The sequence below is a fragment of the Mastigoproctus giganteus genome, chromosome 4 (genome assembly GCF_048544385.1).
Source record: "Mastigoproctus giganteus isolate SK-2022 chromosome 4, ASM4854438v1, whole genome shotgun sequence".
NCBI lineage: Eukaryota > Metazoa > Arthropoda > Arachnida > Uropygi > Thelyphonidae > Mastigoproctus > Mastigoproctus giganteus.
Window position 1 is genome coordinate 149,257,829 of NC_143578.1, and position 14,743 is coordinate 149,272,571.

The following is a 14,743-nucleotide window of genomic DNA, read 5'->3' on the forward strand; positions in this document are numbered from 1 at the left end:
TATATTAAATATTAGCATTCTGAATAAAAAATTTGTGTGTGTGTGTGTGTGTTATGGGGGTTTAATGGCGCATAAGCTTCTGGGGCTATAGTGCGCCTATTCATAGAGAAATGCTAAAAAACAAAATTCAATTGTAATGGCTTCATTTTAATTATGGAGATCTTTCAGAATTTGTGATAAAGTCTAATTTTTTCAGAAAAGAGAAAAATTCATTGATATTTGCTTCATCGCCAATAATATTCTTTAATGCCATCAGTTCTCACAGATTTGTCAGGGAAGACAGGACAGATATTCTGTCCTGTTGATACTGGGGCTGGGCAGTCAATTAGGATATGTTTCACTGATAAATGTGCTGAACAATGTGGACACTGAGGAGGATCCTCTCCTGTGAGTAGATGGAGTGAGTCAGATATGTAGGTCCTATTCGTGCCTGTGCAAGTACCACTTCTTCTCCTCGCACTGTTTTGGTGCTGTTTCAACTGGTAGAGTTTATTATTGGTTTGGGTGTGCCATAGATCTTACCACTGCATGAGACATGCTATTTGTATGATGTGATTGTAGTCAGAGGCTGGAACATGGATGGAGGTTAAATCAAAAGTTGATGGATTTTTAGCAGTTTTGTCAGTGAGTTCGTTCCCCTTTATCCCCAAATATGCTGAGATCCAGCAAAAGGTCACTGATTGATGACATTCTTCAATTTGCAATAAGAGAATTCTCATTTGATTTAACACAGAGTGAACCTTATAGAAGGAATTTTGCTGTAATTGAGCTGAGTGAGTCCATGCATACTATGTATTTTGCAGAAGGGCATGATTCAGGTTTTCTAAGGCTAATTTTATTGCATGGAGTTCTGCAGAGAAGCTGCTACACTCAGGTGGAAGAGCAGCCGAAATGATTATTGAAGAAAATACTGCTGTTGTTCCAATGGCGGAATGTGATTTGGAGCCATCAGTATATATATATATATATTGGTAAAAAATCAGCCTATTTCTGAATATGGCTTGCATGGAGTTGTTTCACATTGATTATCGATACGTGATCCTTTCCCCACTTGTGAAAATAAGTATTGCAAGTTAATAGCAGAGTTAATAATTCAGCCTTATAGTTCTAGTTACACTGGTTATTTTTATTTTTAATTTAGATAAGAGTTTTTGTAGATTACTACATAATATACGTAAACCGTTGTTTCGTTTAAATCTTGCAGCCATTGTTTTTGTATAGAGAGTGGTTGGGAATACAAATTTTTAATTGTGGTAATTAGGTAGCTCTAACATAAAATTATATAGCGTAATACGAATCACTGCATTTAGGATTCTATTAGATAGTGTAGTATTGACAATTAATAAATTAAATTTTTTGATCTTATTAATTTAAAATATCATGCCCCAGACTAGAGCAGCAAAGCAATGGGCACAAAGTGGCAGGAGTGCTGTGACTCAGGGTAGAACTGAGGTGGGCAATTCTCCAACACATCGCAGCCTAAAAAAATGTGCAACTTGTGAAATGTTTGCCGAACTCTCTGGAACAGAAAATGATCTAGCCAAGGAGGATGTCTTTGTGTGTGCCAGATGCAGAGAGTGTCTAGAAATTAGGTGTAAACTCAGGGTTCTAAAGTGCGTCTATGAGAACTTGAAGTGTAGGGTAGATGCCCTCGAAGAAATTAATATGAGGGGCACGTCAAGCTCTCAGCTGCCCAACTCAACGCCAGAGTTCACTCCTGTGCATCAGGCAACACAGCAGCAATCTCCAAGGCAGAATGCTCTGGTCCCTAAGGAACTAGTTATTGTTGGTGACTCTATTGTCAGGGAATATATTGTGTAAAAAGGATAGATGGAATAGAACCAGGGTATGTCTGCCAGGGGCAAAAGTTGATGATTTTAAGGGCACAAAGAATGATATTGTTGTACACGTTGGCACCAGTGACATTAAGAGTAGGAGATCTGCAGATTTACTTAACAAGTACAGGTCAATATTGCAAAAAAGTCGTGACTTAGGTTTAAATTTGAAAGTGTCTGCAATTCTGCCCAGACACGATAGGAGGGAGTACATGATGAGAGCCTTGTCAATCAATTTGGCCCTGGAATGTGCAAGGCTCATTGGGTAGAATTTTTTTTTCAGCGTGGTCTGTGCTTGTTAACAGGAGAGACTGCTTCTACAGGGATGGGATACACTTAAATACAAAGGGTGCGAGAATATTTGCTATGCTATCGAGGCAGTGTTAGGTAGGTCGAAAAACTGGTAGCTTGGGGGGGATTCACAGACTAAAAGGTTAAAAGTAGCTGCAGGCAGAGGTGAAGATGATTCTTGCACTACTTCTATTAGAATAGGCAGCAGCCTGGATGAGGGGTGCTAGGGGTTTCAAGGACTGATGGCAGTCATCGTGAAACAGGTGGGTATATGGGATGTGTTAGGGTAACTAAGAATAGGTGCATGTATACCAATGCTAGAAGTATAGTAAATAAATTTGATGAATTTGAAGTGTTGGTCAAGACATCAAAGGCAGATATTGTTGGGATATCAGAGATGTGATGTCACACAGATATTAGGAATGCAGAATTGGAATTTGGGGAGAACAATGTGTACAGAAAGGACAGACAGGATAGGAAGGGAGGAGGAGTTATGCTGTTAATTAAGAAAAACATAAAGTCAAAAGAAATGCATCCAGTTGATATAGATGGACAGTGCACTGTTGAGTAAGTTTGGTGTGACATAAGCACTGCGAAAGCAAAAATAAGAGTAGGAGTGTGTTATAGGGCTAATGACTCAAATGAGTACAATGAACAATTGTACAGAGAAATAGAGTGGGCTAGTAAATCAGAATGTCTTATAATGGGGGATTTTAACTTCCCAGATATTCACTGGAACTTGTAGTTTGGTCACCCACACACTAGTAAGACTTTTGTGTATTTATTGGATGATTGTTTACTGCAAAAGCATGTTCAAGAGGCAACCCGAGAGGATAATACTCTTGATCTGTTTATCAGCAGTGATCATTCGTGTATTAAGAATTTGCAGATAAAGGAAACACTAGGTGGCAGTGATCACAGTGTTGGTTGGTTGGGTTTTATTGGCGCATTAGCAACTAAGGCTATAATGCACCAAAACCTTGTCATAAAAAAGTAAAACTTTCAGTTACCTAATGAATTAGGTCACTAAGTCAGGGTATAAAAACAAGTATAAACTGTGAAAGACAAATATCAGTAAACAAGTAACAATAATAAGGTAGATTTTTTAAATGTGAGTAAAAATGTTTACTGATTTTAGAAAGCTAAAAATAGCAGACACATGGTCATTGTCGGATAAAATCTGACTGAGTGCATATGGCTCAGTCAGATGGTTAAAAGCGGTAAAACGAGCATTTCTAAAACTGGTACAATCACATAAAATATGTTCAACGGATAAAATGGTGTTGCACTGCTTGCACATAGGAGGGTCATCAGCCCTCAGCAAAAAGGAGTGTATCACATGACAGTGTCCTATGCGGAGCCGAGCAAGAACAACTTCCTCTTTGCAATCCCTGCGTAAGCTGGACCACCAAGGATGGATCACAGGCTTAATTCGACATAGTTTGTTTGTACTAACCAGGCGATGCCACGAATCTTGCCACTGAGATTGTAGGTTACTACGGATCACTTGCCTGTAGTCTGTATAGGGGACTAACAGGTCAAGATTATCCGTCAGGGGTGCCGATTTGGCTGCAATGTCAGCCAAATCATTTCCTCTAATCCTGATGTGACTGGGGATCCAGCTGAAATGGATATCGAATCCACCTGCATAGAGGGTGTATATTATCTGTTGAATTCAGCACAACGTTGGATGATTAGTGTGTGACACCGCTGATAAAGCCTGTTATGCACTCACTGAATCGGCATGTATAATACACCGTTGGTATCGGTGTTTTCTTATGTGATCTAGAGCTCACTCTATAGCATGCAGCTCTGCAGTGTAAATGCTGCAATCAAGGGTTATCTGCTCTGATATGGTGTTATCTGGAAAAACAGCAGCAGATCCTACATACGATTCTGACTTCGAGTCATCTGTGTAAACTGGCAAGAAGTCAAAATGTTCTGCACGGTGTTGTGAATAGAGCTGCAGGTAGACAGAAGACGGAGTATTAGACTTCATCGCAATCTTGAGTGAGAAGTCACATGCTGGTGTTTGTGCATGCAAACACCAGCATGTGACTTCCCGCAGGGTGGAAGGGGCTCCTTTGGTTATCGACCAACCTTGTCTACCGAGATGTTAAGCTCATTGAGTAGCTCTTGAACACGAATGCCGAATGGGTGATTGGCGGTCCGTCGTGTGTTATAAAGATTTTCCCATTGTGGCTCGAAAACGGATGTCCACGTGGGATGGTCTGGCAGGGACTTCAGCTTGAAGGCATATTGTAGAGACAACTGCATTCGTCCAAGAGACAAGGATGGTTCATTTGCTTCGACATACAGACTTTGGACAGGTGATGTTCTGAATGCACCAGTAGCAATACGAGTGGCTTGATGATGGATGGGGTCAAGCCAACGAACAGCGCTATTTCTGGCAGATGCATATACCTGAGACCCATAATCTAATTTTGAGCGTACAAGTGCACAGTATAGATGTAGTAGAGTGCATCGGTCTGCACCCCAAGAGGTAGAAGAGAGAGAGAGAGAGAGCGCACTTTGTGCGTAGCTGACAAATGTGTTGGACAAATGTCAGCTTTTTGTCAAAAATGAGTCCCAGGAATTTTGCCTCTGATATAACTGGAATGGTGCTTTGTCCAAGTCGTAATTCAGGCTCAGAGTGGAGGTTACGTTTGCGACAAAAATGTACGCAAATGGTCTTCTCCGGTGAGAACCTGAAACCATTGGCCGTGGCCCAGGAGTTAAGACGGTCAATAGCTTGTTGCAGTTGTCTCTCAATAACCCTCATATTGCATGATTGAGAGAATATGCTGAAGTCATTGACGTAGAGCGCAGTTTATAGTTGGAGGAAGTTGTTCAGAAATAGAATTTATTTTAATGGCAAAAAAGCGTGACACTTAAGACAGATCCTCGTGGTACCCCCTCTTCTTGGCAAAAGGGCCGTGAAAGGGAGGATCCTACACGAACTTGGAAATAACGGCAGGATAAAAAATTTTTAATAAAAACGGGAAGGTGACCTCTTAGACCGAGATTGTAAAGGTCTTTTAAAATACCAAATCTCCAAGTTGTGTTGTACGCTTTTTCCATGTCAAAGAAGATGGACACCAAATGTTCTCTTTTTAGGAAAGCATCTCGGATAGATGTTTCCAGTTCTAATTAAGTGGTCCAATGTAGACCTGTTTCTTCGGAAGCGGGAGAGAAGGTCATTCGATTCTAAATACCATAAGAGACGAGCATTGACCATTCTCTCCAATATTTTGCACAGACAGCTGGTCAGAGCAATAGGATGATAGTTTTTTGGACATTTAGGATCCTTTCCTGGCTTGGGAAATGCAAGTATAGTTGCTTTGCGCCAGGTATCCGGAAAATGCTCTTCAAGAAAGATTCTGTTGTACAGGAAGAGCAGATGGTCCATGGATTCTTGTGAAAGATGTTTTATCATTTCATAATGGATGTTGTCTGGTCCAACAGTGGCAGCCTTTGTACGGACAGGTGCTGTTTTCAGCTCGTGGTTAGTAAATGGCCCATTATACGCATGGGAACCCTTCAATGTGAACTTAAGGATCTATTTTTCACTGTTGTGCTTTAAGACTAGAAACTTTGGGGAGTAAGATGATGTTGCAGAGATGTTAGAAAAAGTTTCCCCAAGAGCATTGGCTATTGCAGTAGATTCTGCAATAGTACATCCATTATATTCAAGGACCGATGAGGGGTGTGCTGTATATTTCCCCTTCATTTTCCGAATTTTATCCCAGACCAACTTAGTACTAGTAGACTGAGTAATTGATGAAGTAAAGCAGATCCACGATTCCTTTTGACTCTGACGGCAGATATAGTGTGCTTTGGCTCGCACTCGTTTAAAGGCTATAAGGTTGGTCATGGTAGGATATCAGTGAAATATCCCCCATGCTTTATTTTGAGCCTTTTTTGCTGCTGTGCATTGTGAATTCCACCATGGTTTTGGAAACGAAGGAAACCGGGTGGACGTTTTTGGAATTGTAGTTGTAGCTGCATGGACAATATTTTCTGTTATGTACGTGACTGCATCATCGATAGGCTCCTGACTGACTGCAGAGATGTCAAAATTTGCCAGGTGTTGAGAGGCACTCCAGTCAGCCTCATCAACCTTCCACCGTGGTAACCTGAAAAGAAGACACAGTCTCCTACTGTGTAACGAGGTTATCACAGGGAAGTGATCACTTCCATATGGGTTCTCCTCCACTTCCCAAGGGAGTGAAGGGAGTAGAGAAGGGGAGCAGATAGAGAGATCAATGGCAGAAAACGTACGGGTAGGCATGTGGAAGAATGTGTTTGTTCCAATATTTAGAACGGAGAGGTCATTGTCATTTAGCATACGCTCTATGACTCATCCCACTTCCGTTAATGCTAGCACTACCTCCCATATATGTCCATTGAAATCCCCGAGAAGTAAGAAAGTGGGAGGCAACTGCGTTACAAGATCATCAAGGTCTTCCTGGCAGATGTCAGTCCCAGGTGGCAAATAAATAGAGCACACTGTTAATAGGAATCCCACTGTAAGGCAAATTGCAACAGTCTCTATGCTGGTTGTAATTAGCAAGGGCTGAACGGGAGTCTGGTTGCCCACAAGGATAGCGACTCCTCCATGAGCAGGACCATCTGCAATTCTATCCTTACAAAAATTTGTGATGTTACGCATGGTGGGATCATTATTTTCCTTTAGGTAAGTCGAGGGCCTTGATGTCATCAGTATTTTGCCGGAATCCACGACAATTCCATTGTAGGAATTTAGCCATTATTTTGGCTTGGTGGGTCCATCAGGCGGCTTCCGAGTTGCTGAGGGCTTACTTTTATCAGTCTTGGGTTTATCTCTTTTGGGGAAGTATGAACGCTGTCCGGTATCCATTTCTTCCTCCACAAAGAGTTCCAAGACTGATTCCGATACCTCCTTGTCCTCTAATTCCATTGTTTCTGTTATTATTGGTTGCTCTTTTTTACCACTTGGTTTTGGTAGTGGTGGAGCACTAGGAGGTATGGATATAGGAGTGGCAGCTGATTGTGTTTTTTTGGTGGGCTTTTGTGAACTCAATAAATAGCGTGCAATCGGAGTGAATGACTCTCTTTGTGGTACAGTCATCTCTGTTTGTGTACCGATAGTGCTCTTGGTAGAAACCTTCTGAGCATATGAAGGCTTCCTGCTATTATTGGTTGTATGCGTTTTCTAGCCTCTGGGTAGGAGATGTTCAGCTCCGCTTTTAATTTTTGGATTTCCTTTTCGTCCTTCCACCGCTGGCATGCTCGAGTGTATGCAGGGTGCTCTCCTTGGCAGTTAGTACAATTAGGCTTAGGAGCTAGACATTCCTTGCTCTCGTGATCTTTAGCACCACATCGAGCACAGGCATGGTTACCACGACAAGCTGTTTGTGAGTGGCCGTACTTTTGACATTTAAAACACCTCAGTGGGTTTGGAACGTAAATCCTCACTGGGCAGTTTAAGTACCCTGCCTTGATGGAACTTGGAGGCCGTGGGGTGTTAAATGTTAGGATGAGAACTCGGGTAGGGACAAGATTCCCATCCTTACGCATGGATATTCGCTTGACAGCTGTTACTCCTTGTTCTTTTAATTTAGCGCAGATCTCTTCTTCAGAAACGTGAAGGAGATCCCACTCTGATATGACACCTCGTGAAGAGTACAAAGTTTTGTGAGGGGTTACGATGATGGCTATAGCCCCTTTAGATGTGGCTTCCAAAATTTTTTCGGCTTGATTTGTATTTGAAGCTTCAATTAAAATATCTCCAGAACGCAGCTGTTTTACGGATTTGGTTGAACCTGCCATCCCTTCTAATCCTTTCTGGATAAAGAAAGGTGACAATTTTCCAATTTACTGCTCTCTGGTGGAATGGAGAATGAGGAAAAGAGGTGTCGCAGATGGTATTTTCTCCTCAGTTTTGGCTCTTTTAGCAGAATTGCTCTCACTATCATCAGACGATCGATTAGGTAGCGGCCTTGTTGGGGTCCCAGAAGAAGAGGGATTTAAATTACTCATAGGAGTAAGATAAAAATTTCAGATGCCCTAAGTACCTCACCCACCACGGAGCCCTACGAGGGGACGCCCACTCGTGAGCTAGCAGGTACTGCGTACATGCATGGGATGCCAAGTTAGCTTAGAGGCACCATACCCACATTTCCAATAAGCCTTGATCCCGTCCCAGGAACAAAAGGGGGGTGACTTATTGGAATGCAGTTGACCCTAGCAGTAAGAACCACCTGCCGATTGATCCCAGTCAGGCCGGTCCGGGACCACCCGTCTTGTCGAAGCAGGAGCCAAAGTGGTGTATTAAGGCTGGGAACCTCAACCACCAGGATCCCCCTTTCCAAATTCTATGGGTCGTGGCGCACGGCTGCACACGCCGGATTCCAACGATGTAACCCTGGAACCAAGGTATGGGGGCGTTAGATCACAGTGTACTGATGTGGGATTTACTTAAAGATATAATTACCATCAGGGGTAAAGGAAAGGGTTTTTGCTTCGATAAAGGTGACTACAATGATCTCCGACAGTTTTTAAATTCTGTACAGTGGGATCAACTGATGATGTTACCAACAGCAAATTCTAAGTGAGAAGCATTCAAGGAATTAATCATGGAAGCTACTAAACGTTTCATACCTATTAAGAAATATTGTTTAAGATTGCCTAAATGGTTGACAAATGACCTAATGAGACTCGTGGCAGAGAAGAAAAATGCATGGGATGCATATAAATTATCAGGCGACAGAGAAGTCTATGGCAGGTATAAACTAGTCTGTAATCAAGTCACAAACGAGGTTAGGCAGGCTAAGGTAGAACCCCTGGCATGATGCCGTGAAGGGTATTGTATGGTCGTGGTACCTGCGTGTACCGGTGAACTGTACAATAAAGATCTTATTTATTAAGAGAAATCTTTGGCAAAGGATGCTAAGAAAAACAGCAAGGATTTCTTTACTTATATAAACTCTAAAAGGAAGGGGATGAATCAGATTGGTCCACTTGATATCAATGGTTCAACTGTTGATGATCCTGCTCAGAAAGCAAACAAACTGAATGAGTATTTGGCATCTACATTCACACATGAGGAGTTATTAAGGATTGAAAATGCCAGAAGGTTATCAAATTGTAGCAGGGTGCTTAATGATTTTGTAATAACTGAGAGAAAAGTGGAGGAGAAATTGTTGAAGTTAAACATAAGAAAGGCACCTGGAGTGGGTGGGATTTATCCATATTAAAGGAGGTGGCAAAGAAACTAAGCAAACACTTAGCCATGATTATGAGAGCATCCTTGGACTCAGGGGAGGTCCCCATGGACTGGAGATGTGCAAATGTATCCCCAATTCACAAAGGGGAATCGAAGGGTGACATGAGTAATTACAAACCTGTTAGTTTAACTTCTGTTCTGGGTAAAATAATGGAGTCACTGGTTAAATGTGCATTGCAGGATCATCTAGAGAAGACTGCAGCAATAATTCAGAGACATCATGGGTTTGTTAAGGGAAAGTCTTGTCTGACAAATTTGATTGGATATTATGATGTGGTTACAAAGGAACTGGATGCAAAAAATAATTTTGATATTATATACTTGGATTTCAGGAAAGCTTTTGAAATTGTTGCACATGGAAGACTATTGTACAAATTGGAGCAGAATGGTATTAAGGATAATTTGCTACAATGGATAAAAGGATGGTTGAGTGGGAGAAGACAGAGGGTGGTAATTAATGGGTGCTGCTCTTCGTGGACTAATGTTATTAGTGGAGTCCCACAGGGTTCAGTGTTGGGTCCACTGTTGTATTGTATATTTATCAATGATATTGATGAAGGTATATCACGCTTAGTGTTCAAGTTTGCAGATGATACAAAGGTGGGCAGGGTTGTTAATGACAGTAATGGCAGTGTGCTACTGCAACAGGATCTAGAAAATTTGGGCAGATGGGATGAGAAGTGGCAACTGAAGTTTAACATTGACAAATGCAAAGTACTGCATATGGGTGGAAGTAAACCCAGAGGAAAGTAGCAATTGTGTGGTACTACACTTAGAGTGGCAGAAAATGAAAAAGACCTGGACATAATTGTGCAGTCAGATATGAAGTTTTCTGAGCAATGCAGATAGACTGCCAGAGCAGATCATGTGGTTTTGTCAATGTTATACAGGGATTTTTCTAGCAGGGAAAAAGAGATGATTGCCCTCTGTATGAGGCAATGGTCAGGCCATTGAGTACTGCCCCTTGAGTACTGCATACAGGTCTGGAGGCCTCATTTTAGGAAGGATGTAAATTTTCTTGAGCATGTACAGAGAAGGGCAACAAGATTGGTATGGGGAATGAAGGGGTCCTCTTACCAAGAAGGCTTAAGTTCTGCCAATTGCAGCGGCTGGAGACTAGGCACCTGCAAAGTGATCTGATTGAGGTGTATAATGGCTTGAATGGGTTGAGCATGCTGAATTCTGATGGGATTCTTCCACTTGTTCAGATTACGAACCTAAGGGAGCGTAAATTAAAATTGAGGAAAGAAAGCTGTAGAATAGATGTATGGAAATTTGCCTTTAGCTAGCGGGTGGTTAATTGCTGGAACAAACTTCCATCTTTTGTTTTAGAAGTTGATAGGTTAAATAAATTTAAGGAGGAACTGGACAAACATTTAGAGGGAATGGTTGTGTGACTTTTTTTTCTTTTTTTTTTTTTTTGGATGATGCTACATAAGCTCATACGCTTGCTTTCTTGCATCATATGCCACTATTACTATTACTTGTTGCCTGTTGAAAATAGGAACATTCCAACTCTGTGTTAATTGAATAAGGTGTAAGCCTGCTGGTATTATTTTAGTGGGTTTGTTTCTATAGAGATTTTGCAGTGGCAGTTTAAAGAGATATGGTTCAATAGGATGCTGCCATCAACTTTGTATTCAGGCTGCATAATTCAGAAGCAGAGTTTTTTCTACCGAGGTAAATAGGGGGCTCATTAGCTTCAATATATAAATTATGAGTAGGAGATATCCTGAAAGCACTAAGTGCAATCTATAATGCACTATACTGTATAGGATCCAGCCATCATAGCATTAGCATTAGTAGAGGCATATGATGCTAGAAAGCAAGCTTATTCAGCATCAGCCAAAAAAAAAAAAAAAAAACACACACACACACACCACTCCCATTTCACCCCTCCGTTCGTTCGAAATACCTGTCCAGTTGAGCTTTAAATTTGTTTAGGTTATCAACTTCACCAACAAGTGATGGAAGTCGGTTCCACCAACCAACCACCTGCTGGCCAAAGGCAAATTTCCGCACATCTATCCGACATCTGTCCTTCCTCAATTTGAATTTATGCCCTCTGAGGTGATTATTCTGAGCAAGATGAAGAATCCCATTGGCATTGAGCATGCTCAAACCATTCAAAGCCTTATACGCCTCTATAAGATCACCTTGCTGGTGCCTAGTTTCCAGACTCTGTAATTTGCAAAACTTAAGCCTTTCTTCGTAAGAGCAACCCTTTGTTCCATTCACTAATCTTGTTGCCCTTCTCTGTACCCGTTCCAGCAGCTCTACATCCTTCTTGAAATGAGGCCTCCAGACCTGTATACAGTACTTAAGGTGTGGCCTAACCATTGCCTTATACAAGGGAATAATCACCTCCTTATCCCTGCTAGAAAAATTCCTGTATATCATTGACAAGACACCATGAGCTACTCTTGCAGCTCGTCTGCACTGCTCAGAGAACTTCATATCTGCCTGCACAATTACCCCCAGGTCCTTTTCATTCTCCACCACTGTCAGTGTAGTACCGCAGAGTTGATACGTTGCTCTGGGGTTACTGTTTCCCATATGTAGTACTTTACATTTGTCAATGTTAAACTTCATTTGCCACCTCTCAGCCCATCTGTTCAACCTTTCCAGATCCTGTTGCAGCAGCATAGCGTCAGTAGTGTCCTTAACAACCCTGCCTACCTTTGTATCATCAGCAAACTTGGACATTAAACTTGATATCCCATCATCAATATCATTCATAAACACCAAAACAACAACGGACCCAACACTGAACCCTGAGGAACTCCACTAATAACATTAGTCCACGTTGAGCAGTGTCCACTGATTACCACTCTCTGTCTTCTGCCCCTCAACCATCCCCTTATCCATAGCAGCAATTTGTGCAGCAGTCTTCCATGTGCAACAGTATCAAAAGCCTTTCTAAGATCCAAATATATAATATCAAAGTTATTCCCTGCATCCAGTTCTTTTGTGACTACATCAAAGTATCCAATCAAATTGGTCAGGCAAGACCTGCCCTTAACAAAACCATGCTGCGTCTGAGCTATAACTAAATTCTTGTCTAGATGATCCTGCAGTGCTTCTTTAACCAGTGCCTCCATTAATTTACCTGGAACAGAAGTTAAACTAACAGGTCTATAATTACTTGTGTCAGCCTTTGATCCTCCTTTGTGAATTGGGGTTACATTTGCACATCTCCAGTCTATGGGTACCTCCCCTGAGTCCAAAGAAGCTCTCATAATTATGGCTAGGGGCTTGCTTACTTCCTTTGCTGCCTCCTTTAATATAACTGGATAGATCCCATCCACCCCAGGTGCCTTTTTTATGTTTATCCTCAACAATCTCTCCTCCACTTTCCTCTCAGTTATTACAAAATCATCCAGCTCACTGCCAATGTTTACTTTACCTACATCATTCTCCTTCCTGAATAACTCCTCATGCGTGAATGTAGATGCAAAATACTCGTTTAGATTGTTAGCCACCTGAGCAGGATCCTCAACTGTTGAACCATCAATATCCAGTGGACCAATCTGATTCATCCCTTTCCTTCTTGAGTTTAAATATGTAAAGAACTCTTTTCTGTTTTTCTTTGCATCCTTTGCCAAGGATTTTTCGTAGTCTGCCTTTGCCTGCCTAATCTCCTTTGTGACTTGGTTACAGACCAACTTATATCTATCATAGGCTTCCATGTCACCCATTAATTTGTATGTATCCCATGCATTTTTCTTCTCTGCCACATGTCTCATTAGTTCATCTGACAACCATTTAGGCCTAAACCTTGAACAATATTTCTTAGTTGGTATGTAAAGCCTGGTAGCCTCCAAGATTAGTTCCTTGAATGCTTCCCATTTTGAGTTTGCTGTTGGTAACATCATCAGTTGGTCCCACTGTATAGAATTTAAATACTGTCTCAGACCATCATAGTCGCCTTTCCAAAAACAAAAACCCTTCCCTTTACCTCTGATGGTAGTTACCTCCTTGAGTAAATCCCACTTCAACACACTGTGATCACTGCCACCTAGTGGTTCATTTATCTGCAGATTCTTAATGCATGAAGAATAGTGTACTCTTACAGGCAGAATCTTAGAGTGAACAACCATAATCCAAACGGGATCTGATCAATTCTCTATAAACGAGTAGCAAAGATGTACAGTCTACTCCCCAGGACAAGCCAGATAAAGCTCTTAGTATGTTCAGTTTTTTTAAGGCAGGAAGTATGTATGAATTTAATGTGTTCAAGGAAATTTAATTTCCATTTCCTGTCAAGGATTAATCCCAAGAATATGATTTTGTTAGTCACTGGAATGGTAAAGTTTGACATCTGAAGTTCAGGATCTGTATGCATTTTCCGTTTTTTGCATTTTTTGATTACAAAAGTGCATTGCAACAGTCTTCTGCTGTGATAGATGATAGCCATTTAACCTGCCCACCACTGGGCTTTATTCAGGGATATCTGCAGTTTCTGTTCAATGGAACTCGTGTTCTGAGAATGGCAAGAAATAGAGAGATCAATCTAGGAACAAGGATAATTAGGTGATATATAAACAGATGCAAGGGTTAATGATATTCCCATTGCCATCTGAACTGCTACAACTTCTAAGGAGGTTTATAGTTGGAGATGGCTTGATGGTATTGTAATTTGACAAGAATAGCAACCCCTCCAGTCAGAATCCCTGTCTCACCTAAACATAGTATAGTTTTTGAATTTGAGAGAAACATTTGGTGATAAAAATGTTTCCTGTAAGTGTACGCCTACTACATTAGTTTATATGAGTAAATCATTCAGGTCATCTATATTACTGCATACTCCAATGAACCAATGAACAAATAGGAATTTGTTCATTGGTTGGACTTATTTGAGGAAGATTGATCAGACTGTTTTTTCTGAGAAGGTTTCTGTCTTCTTAGTTTTGATTTTTCATTTCTGGGAAAGGTTTGGCATCCTGTGTCCATGGTATCATTAGCATTTAATTCTAGTACTGTGTCGTCATCCTCTGGCTGAACCTCCATTTCCATGTTGCTATAGTGTGGTTTCACTTTCTTCTGGTTTTCAAGAGTAACAGATTTTGTTGTTTTGGGCAAGATTGGGATAGCATCTGTTGGGATACCGATTGCCATGTTGCTGGTTTCATTGACTGTAGATTTCTTATTGCACGATGGCACAGTTTTGGCCCAGGTGGCAAAGGAAATATTTGGTTCTATGGAGACATCTATTTGAGTTTGCAGCTGAATGACTGGTTTTAGTGACCAATGCATAAGATTGGCTAGGCATGGTTAACAGTATTTGTTTCCTTGCTCCAAGGTATGTGACTTTATGCTCCACTTTATATTTTTGGATTTTTTTGCTTGT

General features: G+C 41.2%; 1 protein-coding gene across 1 annotated transcript in view; it reads right to left on the bottom strand.

Annotated features, from left to right (window-relative positions):
• LOC150087120 (twitchin-like) overlaps window positions 1–14,743 on the bottom strand; it is a 3,511,780-nt gene that overhangs the window by 1,907,052 nt on the left and 1,589,985 nt on the right.